Source organism: Thamnophis elegans, chromosome 8, assembly GCF_009769535.1.
Source record: "Thamnophis elegans isolate rThaEle1 chromosome 8, rThaEle1.pri, whole genome shotgun sequence".
NCBI lineage: Eukaryota > Metazoa > Chordata > Lepidosauria > Squamata > Colubridae > Thamnophis > Thamnophis elegans.
In genome coordinates this window covers 71,916,248-71,935,548 of record NC_045548.1, presented here as the reverse complement: position 1 = coordinate 71,935,548, position 19,301 = coordinate 71,916,248, and the positions used below count along the sequence as shown (strand labels likewise).

The window sequence follows — 19,301 nt, the reverse complement described above, 5'->3', positions numbered from 1 at the left end:
CCACCTCTGGCTGGCCCCATAGTGGGGAGGGAATGGAGATTTTGCAATATCCTTCCCTCAGGAGTGGGGAGAGAATGGGAATTTTGGGGTATCCCTCCCTCAGGAGTGGAGAGGGAATGGGGATTTTGCAGTATCCTTCCCTCAGGAGTGGGGAGGGAATGTGGCTTTTGCAGTATCCTTCCCTCAGGAGTGGAGAGGGAATGGGGATTTTGCAGTATCCTTCCCTCAGGAGTGGGGAGGGAATGTGGCTTTTGCAGTATCCTTCCCTCAGGAGTGGGGAGGGAATGGGGATTTTGCAGTATCCTTCCCTCAGGAATGGGGATTTTGCAGTATCCTTCCCTCAGGAGTGGGGAGGGAATGTGGCTTTTGCAGTATCCTTCCCTCAGGAGTGGGGAGGGAATGGGGATTTTGCAGTATCCTTCCCTCAGGAATGGGGATTTTGCAGTATCCTTCCCTCAGGAGTGGGGAGGGAATGGGGATTTTGCAGTATCCTTCCCTCAGGAGTGGGGAGGGAATGGGGATTTTGCAATATCCTTCCCTCAGGAATGGGGATTTTGCAATATCCTTCCCTCAGGAGTGGGGAGGGAATGGGGATTTTGCAGTATTCTTTCCCCAGCACCAAGGACCCCACAAACACAAACAGAATATGGAATAGTATTATTAGCAGAAGCCACAGGAACACTGTTGGATCTTCTGTCCTTTTGATTATGCCACCCAATTTTCTGTAGTTGTCCCCTTTTCGGTCAATGTGCCAAACCTATTCCAAGTTCATTGGATTGTTTTATGCCTCTTCCCTCTAGGTTTCCCAGTTTTTACTCAAAGGCTTTTCCAGCTGGCCTCTTCTAGGTGTGTTGGGAGTGTTTAATTCCATGGCTCCGAGCAAATTGGGCTGATGCCAGGTTGTAGGAGGTGAGTTAATAGCTTTGCTTTCTGGAATTGGCTGCCTAGGTGGAGTCTGAACATTTTTATCTGACACTTCGGAAAGCCATCAGGGGCTAAGTTACTTTTGTTGTTACTGCTTCTGTTGTTTTAATGGTGTGGAAAAATCTGTTCTGTGCTACATTTTAATTAAAGTCTTTCTCTACTGAACTCTGCACACCTGTGGGGAGGGGAAATTCTTTGAAATTTCGTGTCGGAGGAGGAAATAAAAAAGGGAGATTGAACACTTCAATAGTTCAGAGTTTCAAAGAAACTGCCTGTTGTGGTCCACCAATGGCCTGCAGAGCTGGCAGCAGAATCGGATAGTGAGGAGGTTGGGGAGGAACGTGGCACGACATAACCGTGGTAGACTAAAGCGCGCCGACAACACCACGGCGCCAAAAACGCGATGTCAAAAGCGCGCCCACAACAGCGCGCCGACAACAGCGCGCCGACAGAAGCGTGATTTAACTTAAGGTAAGGTTTAGGGTTAGGTTTAGGGTTAGGTTTAGGCTTAGGTTTAGGCTTAGGTTTAGGGTAGGTTTAGCGTTAGGTTTAGGGTTAGGTTTAGGGTTATTTTTAGGGTTATGTTATAGCGCGCTTCTGTCGGCGCGCTGTTGTCGGCACGCTGTTGTCGCACGGTTTTGACTGTGCGGTTTTGTCACCGCACTTTAGTCACACGCGCTTTAGTCTACCGCGGTTTTGTGGTGGAACCGGGGAGGAACATGCACCAGTCCTGGAGTCTGGGGAAGGATCGGACGAGGGCTCTGTGTCGGAGGCAGAGAGGGGGCCAGGGCCATCGGGGAGTTATGTCCTGCTTTCAGAGCCTCCGGAGTCTGACATCAGCCAGGCAGAATAACAATGTGAGCCTGTTCCTAGTGTGCTCATGCGCAGAGCTGCCGGAGGCAAGAATAGTTAAGACAAAAAGGGCGACTCAGGAGTAAGGCTTGGAGATGATTGGTCCCTCCAATAAAAGAGGAGCAAACGGGACTTGAGCCTTTGCAGGAAGCAATGAGTTCATCTAGTCCAGTGGTTCCCAAACTTGGCAACTTTAAGGCTTGTGGACTTCAACTTCAACTCCCAGAATTCTCCAGGCAGCTCTGCTGTTTTTGTTTTTCCACTTTACAGGGCTAATCCTGTAAGGAAGGCAGGAAGGAAACATTCTGGTGTTGTTTCTAGCCTAATCTTTATTGCCCTGCTTAGAGAAACTGCCTCTCCAGTTAACCCTTATTACATTGTAATAACTAAGGCGAAGTGCCCATCGACCTGAGTGACATTGACTTGGCCACGCCCACATGATCACATGATCACCAAGCCCCGCCTACCCAGCTGGTCATTAGGGCAGAGAACTGGTTGGTAAATTATTTGAATCCCACCACTGGTTTGGGGGGCTAAGTTTGTGATTTATGCTTTCTCAGGAAGCCTAGGTCAGAACAGTCCTCCCATCACAACAGGCGCTGCGGCCACCATCTTTAAGAACACACACACACACACACCATTTAATTTCACTTCTCTTCTTCCTGGAGGCTTCCAGGACTGCTGTCTACCTGGTTCAGAATTAACATTTTTAAGGAGGCATATGGAACTTGGCAGCACGAAAGCCACCTAGAGGGCTTTGTAACATGCAAATCCTTTCTTGAGTGTGAGCCCCATCTGTATCTTTTTTCGTCCTAATTTCAATAATTCCAGAGCGGTTTCTTCCAGAGTCTGTGTCGATTTGGAATTTAATAGAACTCGGTAAAAGGAAAAAAAGGTGTCCATGCAGATTTCACTCTGCTAGTTGTGGCGGATTCCAAGGAATGGTGCTCATCTCCATTTTGAGACCACTGAGACAGCGCTGTCTGAATTTCCACAATCATGTGACCAGCATAGAGTGTTGCCACCTTCCCACCAAAGTGGTACCTATTTATCTATTCGCATTTGCATGCTTTTGAATTGCTAGATTGTCAGGAGCTGGAGCGAGGATGGGAGCTCACCCTGTCACGTGGCACTCGGGTCTCGAACCTGGGCTGTGGGTTTTCCAGCTGACACCCCAGCATCTTAACTGCTAAGTCACCGCACTGCCCTAATAAGGATTAGAGGGCAAAAAAAATGGTTTAGAGCAGGGTGTCAAACTCGAGGCCCACAGGCCAAATTCGGCCCATGGGGTGCTTAGATCTGTGTTGTACTGTCTCCTTCTCTTCTGTTAAAAGTTTCTTGCTCTCTGTTCCCTTCTCACATTCGTAGATCCTCTAAACCAGGGGTGTCAAACTCGGTCTCATTGAGGGCCGCATCAGGGTTTTACTTGGGGGGTGGGGCGGCTGGATGCTGCAAGTATGAAAAATGGTCAAAACTCACTTTTTTCAGTGTAACTTTGAAGGGGGTCACTAAACAAACTGTTATAAATTGAGGATTACCTGCACGTTAAAGCTGTGCACACTTGAAAACAATTTGGAGGAAGTACTTCAGACCTCACATTAGCACTTTCTGCTCTCTGTTGAAACATCCCCCACCCTTTTTTTTTTCATTGTGCTCTGGTACAACCCTGAAAAGGATGGCTTTTGCTGCTGTTGAACTGATGATGTTATCTAGCTGGGTCCTGAAACGTCTGCATGAAAGCAACTGAGCTGAGCCATTAGTGGATAAACCCAAGTAGATAGTAGTTTATTGTTGAATGTCTAACACAAGAATCTCACCTGTCTGCCTTCTCTTGGGAAAGGGCAGGTGTAGACCTAAGAATTGGACCTCAAAACTTTTCCTCCCCAGAATGGACTCTTAAGCTTAAAGGTCTCTTTGCTTTCTCTAGAGCCGTCATGTGGCACCTATAGCCCTCTCTGCAGGCATGCGAGCTGTCACCCCAGCTCAGCTCCACTGTGCATGCATGCATGCCTTCTGCAGCCAGATGATTTCCAGGTCTCTGCCCCGCATGCACCGAGGGCAAGGCACATGTATGTGCGGGATTGTGTGGGGGAGTGTGGGGGTTGTGCACAAAGGAGGGAGCAAGGGAGCGGGGGACATGGGTTGTGTGTATCGCGCGCACATTGCATAATGGGGTGGGCACGCACACTATTGGCACACAACAACAAAAAGGTTAGCCATCACTCCTCTAGAGCAGGAGTCAGCAAACTGTGGCTCTGGAACCGCATGTGGCTCTTTCCTCCCTCTGCTGTGGCTCCGTCACCGGTTGGTGCCACAATTTTGAGAGGAGCTTCCGGTGGGTGAGGGGGGAGAGAAGCACAGTGCGCTAGGAGAAAACTCTATGGCAAGGGGAGAGTTTTCCAGTTGTCTACACAATTGATAGGGCTTTCGGTTATGACAGGTAGAGGAAAAAGTACGCCGCGCTAGGAGGAGACTCTATGGTGGGGGAACTGAACTGCCAGTCAGCTCCAGAATTGAACAGGGGGCTTCCGGTTAGGACCTTTGTGGTTCCTGGTGTTTTCTGTGGGAAATGAGTCCAAATGGCTCTTTGGGTGTTTAAGTTTGCCGACCCCTGACCTAGAGGAATCTTCACTCCTTCTGCCAGTGATTTCCCTGGAACCAGAACAAGGGTGGGAAAGTAGGGTTCCCCTTTGGGAAGTGATGAACTCTGAAAAGTAGGTCTGGTCGGCCAGTTGGGATATCCTAGACCCGTGATGGTGAACCTACAGCATGCGTGCCAGAGGTGGCACGCAGAGCCCTCTCTGCTGGCATGCCCGCCGTCGCCCCAGTTCCGCTCGCTGTGGTGTTTCTTTTGTGAGTTTCTGTTTCCTTGCAAATGACGAAACAGAATCTCACGAAAGGAAAAGATCTTACATCTTGCTGTGTGCTGATGTTGGCCCGCTGGTCTTTGGGCCTCTGCTGCACATGCTCTCATGTCTGCACATGCATCTGTACATGTTGGTCCATGCGCACATTCATATATGTTGGCATGTGTGCATGTTCATGCGTGCGTGTGCATGTCAATGCGTGCATGCATTTGCACACATGTGTGCACCTTTCAGTTTGGACATGTGCATGCATGCACGCAATTTGGGTGTCTAAAAGGTTCTCCATCACTGTCCTAGACAGATGGAAACGTTCATTTTTTGCCAATAAGGAACTGGAGGGTTTATTCTCCCATCCAGTTTTAAGGCTGGAATTCTTCCCAGTATGGTGCCACCAAGGCAACATGCCCTCAAAATGAGAGTATAACCAAAGTTTGCCATGATTCCTGAGAGCTCTTGTTCTAAGGCTTTGGCCCCCGTCCCTTTGTCTCGTGGATGCCAAAGAAAGCGGGGAGCAGGCTGCGTGTGGCATTGAGGCTGACTGATTAGCGACCAGCAGCCTGGCACGCAGATGGCCTTCGGTTGAAGATGCGCCAACTTGGGTGGTGGAAGAGAGCGGGGTTTAGGAAAAGCTCAGCGCCTTTTAAGCTGAGGAAAGGCTGGGTGCCAAGCTCTGCTTTGGAGGTCCTTGGGTAAAGGCCAGGTCTTAGTGTAGATTCTCTCTTGCCAACTCAAGCTGGCACGGCACAAAAATTGCACTTACAGCCACGGATGAAAAGGACAGATGAACAGAGGTGAACCAAACTCCATTGATGGGTCAAGCTGACCCTACCTGTGCAGGGCAGCCATAACCTCTCGTGAATGCCACCTAACTTCCTTTTCAAGGATACGTTATTAAGGAGAGGCCACTTATGAAAATAACTTGATGCTATCCCAGTGGCATGCCGAGATATCAGTTAGGAATGGCATTAGGTGGGAATTAAATAGAATGCCCTTTCTGCGCCAACTCAGGAAGCTCAAACTGTCCAAGGAGCTGCTGATTCTGTTCTACAGAGGAATTATTGAGTCTCTCATCTGCACCTCTATAACTGTCTGGCTTGGCTCTGCAACCCAACAAGACAGACACGGACTTCAGAGGATAATTAGAACTGCAGAAAAAACAATGGCTACCAACCTGCCTTCCATTGAGGACCTGCACACTGCAGGAGTCAAAAAGAGGGCCGTGAAAATATTTACAAACCCCTCGCATCCTAGACATGAAATGTTTCAGCTCCTATTCTCAAAACGAAGCTATAAAGCACTGCACACCAAGACAACTAGACACAAGAACAGTTTTTTTCCCGAATGCCATCACTCTGCTAAACAAATAATTCCCTCACCACTGTCAAACCATTCACTAAGGCTGCGTTACTATTACTATTAGTCTTCTCATCGTTCCTATCACCCATCTCCTCCCACTTAGGACTGCAGGACTGTAACTTTGTTACTTGCATCCATAGGATTTATATTGATATTGATTGTTTCCTAATTGCTTATTTGTACCCTATGGCTATCATTAAGTGTTGTGCCTTATGATTCCTGATGAATGTATCTTTGAATGTATACTGAGAGCATATGCACCAAAGACAAATTCCTTGTGTGTCCAATCACACTTGGCCAATAAAGAATTCCATTCTATTCTATTATCCTCTCCCTTGTTTTAGATGATAATTAATTACTGCTCAGAAATGAACACTGTTCATTTCCAGCCATTAAAAAACAGTGTTCATTTCTGAGCAGTAACTAAAGCGTTTGAAGATGCTATCCACAAGAAGAAGCATTCAAGTATTTCAGATAAATAAACCCTTCATTCTTTATGGAGAGATTGGCTATCCTATATCAACCACCTGCAAAGGGGAATTTTCCAGAGATGATAGAAGTGTAATTCCTAGACAGCATGGCTGGGGATAATTCAAAAATATATTGATATGATAACAAAGCTGGTCTTTTCTTGATTTCTGATCAATTACCATAGTTCAGAGATTGAAAGGCAGTGGAATTGACAGACTAAAGGCTTGTTTCTCAAGCTGCTTTCAGATGGGTGGAATTCAACTCCCAGAATCCCTTAGCCAGAAAATTGGCCAATTCCCAGATTAATTTTTTTTAAAAAAACAGAGTTGGAAGGGACCTTGGAGGTTTTCTACTCCAACCTCTGCTCTGTTCTGATGTACGCTTCCCCAACAGCACGAAGCAGAGTCCTTGTCCTGATAAACCCCTTTTATTTCATTTACACTGAATTCATCTCCAGCAAAGTCCTGACCCACAGTCTTTCACGATAGCTCACAATCATCAACCTTTATCAGGCTTGGAGAGTGTGGCCAGGCCGATATATTTCAGACACCGCAATACTTGGCAAGAATGCAGGAATGAACTAATTGTCTCCTGCAAAGACCCCTCCCCTTTCGCCCCACTTTTATTTCATCTGGGAGGGGCCATTCACCGTCCACCTGTGGCCTTACTCCCAAGTCAACCCTTGTTCCTTAGCTGTTCCTTTCGTCTGGCAACTCTGCACATGCACACACTGGGAACAGGCTCCAGCTGTTCTTCTGCCTCACTGATGTCTGACTCCGAAGGCAGCTGATAACTGTCAGATGGCCCTGGCCCCCTCTCTGCCTCCAACACAGAGCCCCTCATCAGAGCCTTCCCCAGACTCCAGGACTGGCCCATGTTCCTCCCCAACCTCCTCACTGTCCGAATCTGCTGCCAGCTCTGCTGGCTGCTGGTGGGCCACGACTTGCTCAAACAGGAAACTCTATACTATTTCAGACAAATGGTTGTCCAACATCTTCTTAAAGACTTCCAGTGTTGGGGCATTCACAACTTCTGGGGGCAAGTTGTTCCACTGATTAATTGTTCTAACTGTCAGGAAATTTCTCCTTAGTTGCTTCTCTCCTTGATTACTTTCCACCCATTGCTTCTTTTCCTGCCCTCAGGTTCCTTGGAGAATAGTTTGACTCCCTCTTCTTTGTGGAAACCCCTGAGATATTGGAAGACTGCTATCATGTCTCCCCTAATCCTTCTTTTCATTAAACTAGACATACCCAGTTCCTGCAACTGTTCTTCATATGTTTTAGCCCCCAGTCCCCTAATCATCTTTGCGAAAGTCAGATTGTAATCCAGGGCTATGAAGATAATACTTAAAGCAAATGTGGTTGTTTCAAAAGACCACTAAATGTGGGTCTCAAAAGAGATCTGACACCATTCTTGTGCACATCAGAAGCCAGCGTGAAACCCAAACCATGTTTGGCAAAATACTGGTCAGACATTGCCCAGCGGGTTGCGCCCAGACAAACCAGAAGCATAAGTCCTCTTGCAGATCAAGCCAACATGGTCTGGAAGATAATGTCCAGCACCTGGAGCCCAATCCTTAGCAGCCACCAATGGCCAGTAGGAGTTGGGCAGTCCCAAAAACCCAACGGGATTAGCCCAAACTTCTCAAAGACTATTCACATTGGGTCGCCATCATTGGTACAGCAAGCCTTGTGTTAGGATGTGATGCAGTGTTAAAACTGAAACAGCTAAGGAGGAATATTGTTATGCTATGAAGGCATGTTTTCTAGGGGACAAAAATTAGAAAAACACCTTCAGGTCACAGTTAAATCAGGTGTGAAGAGCACCCTAAGCATTGACATGAGCCAAATCTGTTTGTTAATGATTATATAATGAAACTGCCTTAAACCGAATGAAATTTGTGATACATTTAGCTCAGTGTTTTATATTGTTGGCATTGTGATAGTTTTAGCATAGAAAGACATGGGAAGGCTGAATTGACAGGTTTGGAGAAAATGCCATGTACTATAGGTTGGCATAGGTAGCAAGACTGTTTCCTTGATTTAAAAAAAAATAGGTTTGTTTAGAGCTGTTTCGGCTTTCTGACAACTGACAACAAAAGTGCATATAGTCAAGACTATGGTTTTCCCAGTTACAATATATGGATGTGAAAGTTGGACCATAAGAAAGGCTGAGCGCCAAAGAATGGAGGCCTTTGAACTCTGGTGCTGGAGAAGACTCCTGCGAGTCCCTTGGACTGCAAGGCGATCCAACCGGTCAGTCCTAGAGGAGATCCACCCTGACTGCTCTTTAGAAGGCCAGATCCTGAAGAGGAAACTCCAAGACTTTGGCCGCCTAATGAGAAGGAAGGACTCTCTGGAGAAGAGCCTCATGCTGGGAAAGATTGATGGCAAAAGAAGAAGCAATAGCAATAGCAATAGCAGTAGACTTATATACCGCTTCATAGGGCTTTCAGCCCTCTCTAAGCGGTTTACAGAGAGTCAGCATATTGCCCCCAACAATCCGGGTCCTCATTTTACCCATCTCGGAAGGATGGAAGGCTGAGTCAACCCTGAGCCGGTGAGATTTGAACCGCTGAACTGCTGATCTAGCAGTAGCCTGCAGTGCTGCATTTAACCACTGCGCCACCTTGGCTCTTCTAGAAGGGGATGACAGAGAATGAGGGGGCTGGATGGAGTCACCGAAGCAGTAAATGTGAGCTTAAATGGACTCCAGAGGATGGTAGAGGACAGGAAGGCTTGGAGGAACATTGTCCATGGGGTCACCATGGGTCGGACACGATTTCACAACTAACAACAACAACAGAGCTGTTTGGTTTAAATCCCCAACTGGAGATTTCCTGCTTCCTGGTTCTAAGCCTATTAGGAAGTTTAAAAATCGGAAAAATGGGATTTGTGGCTTTATTTCAAGGGCAGCAAGGTTTAGTGCTTCTAACTCTTAAGGAGATTTCCTTTTGATGAATGAGGCTTTGCTAGTTCCTGACCCAGTGCATTGTTACAGACTCATGTTACTCAACTTACAAAACTTTAAGAGTTGTGGACTTCAACTCTCACAAATTCCCATGCTGGCTGAGGAATTCTGGGAGTTGAAGTCCACCTCGCTTCACGTTCCCAAGTATGAGAAACACTGTGGTAGACCAAAATAATAATAATAATTTAAAGAACGACACAGAAGAAGTGATTTCTTCTTCTTTACACCAATCAGATAGCTCAACGTGCCATCATTTCTGTTGAAATAGAGCTGTAAGTCTCCATAAGAACTGGTTAGACTCACCTATTTAAAGTAGCCTGAAAAATTGAAAAAAACAAATGAACGGAAGGAAACTGATCATTTTAAAAAAATATTTAAGTTGCAAAAGCTCAAAATATCATGGACACCACTTCCTCACTCCCTCCCTCTCTCTCTCTCCCTCCTTCTCCCTCCCTCCTCCTCTCCCTCCCTCCCTCTCTCACTCCTCCTCTCTCTCCCTCCCTCCCTCCTTCTCTCTCTCTCTTCTTCACTCTCTCCCTCCCTCCTCTCTCTCTCCCTTCTTCTCTCTCTCTCCCTCCCTCTCTCTCCCTCCCTCCTTCTCTTCCCCCTCTCCCTCCTTCTCTCTCTCTCCCTCCTTCTCTCCCTCCTTCTCTCCCTCCTTACCCTCCTTCTCTCTCCCTCCTTCTCTCTCTCTCCCTCCTTCTCTCTCCCCCTCCTCTCCCTCCCTCCCTCCTTCTCTCTCTCCCTCCGTCTCTCCCCCCCTCTCTCTCATCTAAATTAGTTTAAGGACTGGGAATAGCAGATTCAAAAGTGACAGTGACCTGCCTAAAACCATACCATAAAAAATGCAAATAAAGGAGAAATGTTTGAATAGCTTCACACCTTATCTACAGACGAGAGAAAACAAATATCACAACCCCACAATGACAGCTTCTGTTGGTGGGTAGATTATGGCTTCTCTTCCACCATAGCAAGGCCACAAAAAAAAGAAGGGAGGGAAGGGACTACGAACCCCTTTAACTTGACAGTCAATTATTCTGTGAATTTCATAAGTTGCCAGTTCGGTCCCACGTTAACAGTAGGCTGAGCTGGTCATCATGCAGGATAGATGTGTGGTCAGGGTAAACCCTTGTTGGCACCTTTCATTTTTAAATGCTGGATTTAGGCTTACATTCTCTTAACCCCCCTGTCTCCTCCTTCATCATCAGCAAACGTGCATAAATTGTAATCCTTCCACCGGGAATGGACAGAATGGAGGCTGTGCCTTTTCATGTTTACTTAATCAGACCACGAGCCAGAGGACATCTTGATAAGCTTTTGTGCAACCTGTTTCAACAGGAATGTCACAGGGATCACGATCTTTTATCTTTCCAGATCAACAGCCCTAAACCCTTCCAAATCCAAGGTAAAGCTGAGGACGTGTAACCCTTGATCTCGTCATGGGGCCGAGGATGACGCACATCCAAAATATCAGAAAGCTTTAGAAGCATGTAAGGTGAGAGCTCACACACACACACACATACACACACACACACACACACAGAGAGAGAGAGAGAGAGAGAGAGAGAGAGAGAGAGAGAGAGATGATAGATAGATGATAGATAGATAGATAGATAGATAGATAGATAGATAGATAGATAGATAGATAGATAGATAGATGATAGATAGATAGATAGATAGATAGATAGATAGATAGATAGATAGATAGATAGATAGATAGATAGATATCTGGAAAACTTTTCGAGGCCCCCTCTTAGCCCTGAAATCCCTTCCCCAGCTATTTATAATGCTGCTTTTCTTAGTAAACACTCTCAAAGTGGCTTCTAGCCAAATTATTGCCAGACGTGGAATAATATTATAGTAGGCCTTAGTTAGTTTACTTTATTGTCATTGCACCTCGTACAACGAAATTAAATGCCACATTCAGTTTACATTGTAACTAGAAAAATAAAGCAAACACACACACACACACCCTTCACATTCTATACAATTGAATTAAAAACTCCTGATATTGCATTAATATTGGACTAGACAGTAGAATTCAGTATACAGTAGTTACTGCTCTGGGCATAGGTGGAATTCAGCAGGTTCTGACCGGTTCTGGAGAACCGGTAGCAGAAATTTTGAGTAGTTCAGAGAACCGGTAAATACCACCTCTGATTGGCCCCGATCCCCATCTATTCTCTGCCTCCTGAGTCCCAGCTGATATGGGAGGGAATGGGGATTTTGCAGTAACCTTCCCCTGGAGTGGGGAGGAAATGAAGAGTTTACAATATCCTTCCCAGCGGTGGGATTCAGCCAGTTTGCACCACTTCGGGAGAACCAGTTGTTAACTTTCTGAGCAGTTTGGTGAACTGGTTGTTGGAAGAAATCATTAGGGCAGAGAACCAGTTGCTAAATTATTTGAATCCCACTACTGATCCTTCCACTGGAGTGGGGTGGCAATGGAGATTTTATAGTATCTTTCCCCTGCCACACCAACCAAGCCATGCCCACAGAACCGGTAGTAAAAAAAAATGAATCCCACCATTGACTCTGAGATAGAAGCTGTTTTTCAGCCTGTTTGTCTGCCAGATGGTAATAGTTTTTTTAAAAAAGGGTGCCCGGGATGAGATGGGTCTTTAAGAATGTTTTGAATTTTCTTAATTCAACGGAAACTAACCAGCTATAAGGTTGCTGGTTGTGTTTTTTGCATCCTAGGCTCATACATTTTCTAAGTGTCTTCAGGACAGGCAAGTTGTGAAGATGCCCACTGCATCTTCACAACTTGCGTAATCTGTCTGTCTGTCTGTCTCTCTCTCTCTCTCTCTCTCTCCCCCTCTCTCTCTTTCTCTCCTTCTTTATCCTCTCTCTCCCTCTCCCTCCCTCTCTCCCTCCCTCCCTCTCTCTCGCCATACAAATGGATTTATCTAAGAATCCAAGCAAACAGTTTCTCCAAAGACCTTGTCCCCTATCTTCCACCATTTAATCATAGCCTCCTGCTTTAAAAAATAAAATTAAAAACCAAAGTAGAAAAAGACCGCTTCTTTTTCTAAAGGCCAAATGAACACACAACAGAAAGAAACAACAATTGAAAAGCGAAAAGAATCCGCTTTGCTTCCCAGTGTGCAAAATGTAAGGAAGCAAATGCTGACATTTGAGAACCTTCTGCAAATAAAATTTTCCACTGTTAAGTATATGTGCTAAATTGCAGCCAAATTCTTTTCTTGACAAAGGGATCTGTTCTATAAACACTGTCCTTTTTAAAAAGACTTCAGCAAAAGGTTACCCTCTATTTTGGTAAGCCTTCCATTCAAAACAAAACAGAAAGGGACATTTTTTTTAGAAATGAAATTAATCTCGCTTTAAAGAGGTTTTAAGCTTTGTGGTCGCATTATTGATGTGCATATGGCCTGTTCAAATGGAGATCCCTACTCAGCCATGACTACTCAGTTAGTGGCACTGCCTGGGGTTGAGACTCAAACAAAGGGAGAAGTAAAACATGTTGAATTTATGGAGATTTTCCTTAAGAGAAACCTTACAAGATTTCGGAATCAACATTGTAGGTCACCATACCATAAGAAAGATGTGGAGACTCTAGAACAGTGTTTCTCAACCTTGGCAACTTGAAGATGTCTGGACTTCAACTCCCAGAATTCCCCAGCCAGCATTCGCTTCTCGCTTAACAACAGAAATGTTGGGCTAGTGAAACATCTGCAAGGAAACAACCTCGCTCAGAGGCCATCAAGGACTCCACAGCTCAACAATGAGCTACAAATATCCTCTTCTGGGAAGTGTTTTATTGACTGTCCAATCGTTGATGGGTTCCCATTGCCTATGTCCAATAATTGCACAGGGTGCTGGCACTAGAACCATTTTTCTCCCATGAAGTAACTTTATCCGTTTGCTTGTCATCCTTGTCAACATCCTGACAAGCCAGGTGTGTGCAAAGCAATTATTTCCCTAAAGCGAGGCGCTACTCCTACATATCAAACAGACTCCTTTCAGCAACAAGTGAAACAACATCTTTCAAAGATGGGCACATGGGTGTGGTTTAACCAAAGAACTTGCCCCAAGTTCACGAGTAAAACATGAGCTGTTATGTGATTCAATTGTATTCATGCCACGTCCATTAAAGATTGAGTATCTGTAGGCACAGAACGCATCGTTCTCAGGTGATGTTGGCTTTAGAAAAGACTGTCAGAGGGAGATTCGAATAAGTTTCCTTGAGCTGCGAGAGGAATGTCAAGATCTAATTGATTTTTCCTCTTTTCCTAACAAGAAAACTCCCTTCTAAGTCAATTAACAACACACTTCTTGTTAATTCTATTCTATTTGTCCAGTTGGCAAACTCCATGATTTGAGCGGTGTATGCTTGTATTTGCCAAACCCTAACTCTTGTTATGTACTGCCACGTAGTAGGTTCTGTTTGTTGACACTACATTGGAAAAAGGTTTCTGAGGATACCATCCCTTATTGCACAAAAGGGCAGTTGTGTTCATAGGATGTAACCAAGAGAACAGAGAGAGTTGGATTATCTTAAAGTTCTCACCAAGTTGAACTCATGTTGTGTCCCGCCAGCGGCCAGCAGAGCTGGCAGCAGATTCGGACAGTGAGGAGGTTGAGGAGGAACATGGGCCAGTCCTGGAGTCTGGGGAAGGCTCTGATGAGGGCTCTGTGTCAGAGGCAGAGAGGGGGCCAGAGCCTTATGCCAGTTATCAGCTGCCTTCAGAGTCTGACATCAGTGAGGCTGACAAACAGCTGGAGCCTGTTCCCAGTGTGTGCATGTGCAGAGTTGCTAGACAAATGGAACAGCTAAGGAACCAGGGGTCAACTTGGGAGTAAGACCACAGGTGGATGATGACTGGCCCCTCCTAGAAGAAATAAAAGAGGAGCGAAAGGGAGTGGAGTTTGCAGGAGACAATTAGTTCGCTTAATTGGTTCGTGACTCTCCGAGACTCCTTGCCAAGTTTTGCAGATATCAGCCTGGCAGTTCCAAGCCAGATAAGGTCTGTAACTTTAAATCCTCCCTTGAAAGACTTTGTTAGATATGAATGAGTAGAATTCACAATCAATTAATAAAAGGGTTTTTTGCCGGGACAAGGAATTTGCTTCATGCTCTTGGGAAGCCTCAGTCAGAACAACTCAATGCTATGTGACTTAACAAATATACTGTCCCTGTGTCACTCTTGGCAAAAATATCAAGGTTGACTCAGCCTTCCACCCTTCTGAAGTGGGTAAAATGAGGACCCGTATTGTTGGGGGCAACAGGCTGACTCTGTAAACCGCTTAGAAAGGGCTGTAAAGCACTGTGAAGCGGTACATAAGTCCAAGCACTATTGCTAATATACTGTAGATCACACTTTTTTATTGAAATTGTCTGTGGTTTCCTGTTGAAGAACTAACCACATTTTATTTACTTTTATTGATTTATCTAATTCAGTGTTTCTCAACCTTGGTAACTTGAAGATGTCCGGACTTCAACTCCCAGAATTCCCCAGCCAGCGAATGCGAATGCTGGCTGGGGAATTCTGGGAGTTGAAGTCCGGACATCTTCAAGTTACCAAGGTTGAGAAACACTGATCTAATTTATAATTTCAATCACTATGGTCATTAAGAAGGTCGTCGTGTGACTTGAACCCCCAATTTTTGCAACCATTTTTACCACGACTTGTTAATGATTCGTGCAGCCATTAAGCAGATGACTGACTTTCCCAATTGATATTATCTGGCCGAAGCTGGCTGGAAAAAAACCAAAAATTGCTATCGTGTGATTGCAAGACATTGCAGCCACCGTAAAAGCACTTGCCAAGGGCCCAAACTGAGATCGTGTTACTGTGGGAGTGGTACAACGGTCATGACTTCAAATGTGAGGTATACATCACATTTTCCAACACCGGTTGTAAGTTGAGGACTACTTATGTGCCATTAAAGATAACCTCTTATGTGAATTGGATCAGCAGCTGTTGATTCTCCAGGTTTTGCTGTATGAAGATCAGACGCAACAGCTATAAGCATTTTTATCAGTTGAGCCTAGAGTAGAGAAGAGTGGAATAGAAATAGAAATAGAAGGGACCTTAGAGGCTTTCTAATCCAGTTCCCTGCTCAAGAAGGAGAACCTATATCAGAGCCTCTCTGGCCTGCTGTCACCAGCTGTTCTTCTGGTTTTAAAAACAGGCCATTTTGGAGCTTTTTTCAGGCTGTTTTCAGGCTGAAAAGGGGCCTGAAACTGGAAATGGGCCAAAAATGCCCTGAAAACTGTCAAAAACCCACCTGGAAACAGCCCAAAACCACCCTGAAAATGGCTAAAAATGGCCTGAAAATGTCCCAAAAAATGCCCCAAAAAACCAGCCAGCTGGTCTTCGAGATTCCAGCATTCCAGGACATGCACATGCACACACATTCCAATTTGGGCACTTGGTGCCGAAAAGGTTCACCATCACTGACTTATGTTATTTAAGATAAGGGACTGTCTAGACCAGGGGCGCCAAACTCAATTTCATGGAAGGCTAAATCAGGGTTGTGTTTGACCTTTGGGGGAGGGCGTGTCCAAGGGGGCATGGCCAGCATGATGTCACTCATGTCGGGGGGGGGGGGCACCTGTGGTGGCCTAAGCACTCTGCCAGTGAAAACTGGCTCCCGAGTTCCGTTTTCGGCTGTCCCAAGCCTCCTGCAATCCTCTGCCAGAGAAAACAGGCTCCTGAGTTCCATTTTCGGCTGGGACAGCCTCCTGCAACCCTCTGCCAGTGAAAACAGAGCTCGGAAGGCCCCTCACGTGACCCTCACAAGCTCCTTTTCACTGGGAGAGGCACTGCAGGCTGCTCCTTTGCTGTTTCTAGGGCGGCCCCATGGCCCAGATCTAAGGACCCCGTGGGCCGCCGAGCTTGTCTATCAGAAGGTCGACACTTTGGTGGTTTTACACCCCTGGTCTCGACTTTTCTTAAAAACATCCAATGATGGAAAGGCCCTGATTTCTGGAGGCAAGTTGTTCTGCTGGTTAATTGTCCTCATCCGAAACCTCCACTTTTACCCACATAAGTGACAAAGTCAAAGCTGAACCAAGGCACCTGGATGGGGGTGCAAAGGTGAGAGAGAGGAGGGCGGGTGCAGACCAAGCAAGCAAGCTGAACAGGTCATCCTGCTGTGATTTATGGCTTGCCCTCCTTCCAAGCTTTTGCTGGTGATTTGTGATGAAGGCCAAGCCATCTCACAGGGGTGACATTTTTCACATCTTTCAGAAATCGTTTTACTCTCCACTGATGAAATTCCTTGGAACCTTCCATTTGTCATGCTAAGGCTCAAGTTTACTTTGTGACATGGACAATCTTTCTATTTTTTTTTTTTAATGTCCTGGATTAATTACACAAACTTTGTGAAAAGAGCCAAGGTGGCGCAGTGGTTAAATGCAGCACTGCAGGCTACTGCTAGATCAGCAGGTCAGCGGTTCAAATCTTACCGGCTCAGGGTTGACTCAGCCTTCCATCCTTCCGAGGTGGGTAAAATGAGGACCCAGATTGTTGGGGGCAATATGCTGACTCTCTGTAAACCGCTTAGAGAGGCCTGAAAGGCCTATGAAGCGGTATATAAGTCCACTGCTATTGCTATTGCTATTGTGAAACACCCAGGCAAATACTCAAGAGAAGCAGAACAAGCCCAGTGTGATGTGTTCCTGAATTACACTTTTAAGCACAATAACTGGGCCACTTTTAAACATTTCATTTCAGATTTCCCTTTGGGTTTGTTTGCTTTTTGTTGTTGTTATATAATGTAACAAAAATAATAATTAATAAAATTATTATTATTATTTTGAATAATAATTAAGAATGGTGAGCAAGATGCACCTTAAAATGAAAAGCTCAATTAAAAAAAAATGACTGGCATGTTTCCCCTCATTTTTTTTAAACAGAATAACAGAGCTGGAAGGGACCTTGGAGGTCTTCTAATCAACCACCTGCTCTGGCAGAAAACCCTAGACCAATGTTTCTCAACCTTGGCGACTTTAAATCCTGTGGACTTCAACTCCCAGAATCCCCCAGCCAGCGCAGCTGGGAGTTGAAGTCCACAGGACTTAAAGTCGCCAAGATTGAGAAATACTGCCCTAGACCAATGATTTTCAAAATACATTTTGGGCTGCCCCAAATTCATTTTCTAGAAATTGGTATCACTTCATCTTCTGTGGTCTTTTCTTTCTTTCTGCAGAGTTAGTGGATCTGTGTTGCAAAAATCCAGGTGACCATTAAATGGCTAATAGAATTAGGAATTTTTAGGAATTTTCCATACCAGTTTGTGGACATCCAACATCTAGATTTGGGCACCTGGATCTGGTCACTATAACTTGCAAAATTTGGCTGTATTTTAAACAAAGCAGAATGAGATCACGGATGGGAGGGAGAACCAGGAAATCCTGGATGTCTATTCCAAAAGAGTTATATAAGGATTTTATATATATATATATAAAGTGTATATCCTGTTACATAAGGAAGTTACAATGTAGATGGGGGAACAGTGCCATTTTTAAACAAATGTCCTGAGTTAATCAAACAAACCTTGGCAAAGATGCAGGCAACACAATGAAAAATTTTGAGTACAATACTTTGAATGAAGAATGGGCCACTTTTAAAACTATTTTTTTTTTAAGATTTTTCTTTGGGTTTTTGTTGTTGTTTTAAATATTAGAATAATGGTGATCAAGATAGGATAGATAGATAGATAGATAGATAGATAGATAGATAGATAGATAGATGGATGGATGGATGGATGGATGGATGGATGGATGGATGGATGGATGGATGGATGGATAGATAGATAGAGATAGATGATAGATGATAGATAGATAGATAGATAGATAGATAGATAGATAGATAGATAGATAGATGATAGATAGATAGATAGATGATAGATAGATTGATAGATAGATAGATAGATGATAGATAGATAGAGAGAGAGATAGAGAGATAGATAGATTGATAGATAGATAGATAGATGATAGATAGATAGAGAGAGAGATAGAGAGATAGATAGATAGATAGATAGATAGATAGATAGAGATGATAGATAGAGATGATAGATAGATAATAGATAGATAGATAGATAGATAGATAGATAGATAGACAGATGATAGAAAGATAGATAGATAGATATAGATAGATAACTTCACAGTGCTTTATAGCCTCCTCTGAGTGGTTTACAGAGTCAGCACCTTGCCCCCAGCAATCTGGGTCTTCATTTTACTGAAGAAGGCTGAGTCAACCTTGAGCTGGTGAGAATCGAACTGCTGGCAGTTGGCAATCAGCAGAATTAGCCTGCAATACTGCATTCTAATCTCTGAGTCACCACGGTTGCACTAGAAAAGACAAGTTCTTTTTTTAAATGTATTATATCAGAAAGTTACAACCTGGGGGAAGAAGACAAAATAATACCAAATCAACATCAGTAACCACAACAAAAAGTAGGAAAACATTTCCGTATCTGTTGATCAGAAAATTACCTGGCGGTATCTATAAAGCCAATAAAGATTCAGAGGAACATCGCCTACATTAAAAAACTGTTGTGGCCCGGCAGGAGCTGTTGGAGCTGCCGCCAGACTCCGACAGCGAGGGGTCTTATGAGTCGGCCCTGGAGGAGGTGGAGGACCCTGGACAGGGTGCCGACTCCGAGCAGGGCAAGGAGAGACTGGTCGGCCACCAGGTGGCGATGGAGTCTTGGATCAGAGGGAGTGTTCAGGAAAACATTTGGGAGTTGTTTCAGGATGCACGCAGGCGAAGGGCTACTTGACGGAAGGAACAGCTGCGTAATTGTAGGAGATGATTGTGCTTAGCTGATGCTGATTAAGATCCTCTCCTGATTATAAAAGAGACTGTTTGTGCCACGCCCTGTTTGCAG

At 44.9% G+C, this 19,301-nt stretch overlaps 1 protein-coding gene across 10 annotated transcripts in view; it reads left to right on the top strand.

Moving 5' to 3' along the window:
* The window catches only part of ST3GAL1 (ST3 beta-galactoside alpha-2,3-sialyltransferase 1), a 126,209-nt gene that overhangs the window by 70,316 nt on the left and 36,592 nt on the right, over positions 1-19,301 (top strand). For 7 of the 10 annotated variants that reach the window (XM_032222404.1, XM_032222403.1, XM_032222400.1 and 4 more), the window contains 2 exons: positions 801-909; positions 10,815-10,935. The exons of 1 other annotated variant lie outside the window; for it this stretch is intronic. The gene's annotated coding sequence lies outside the window, so the exon portion shown is untranslated. The remainder of the gene's footprint in view (positions 1-800; positions 910-10,814; positions 10,936-19,301) is intronic. 2 more of the 10 variants (XM_032222407.1, XM_032222405.1) reach the window with 2 other exon arrangements.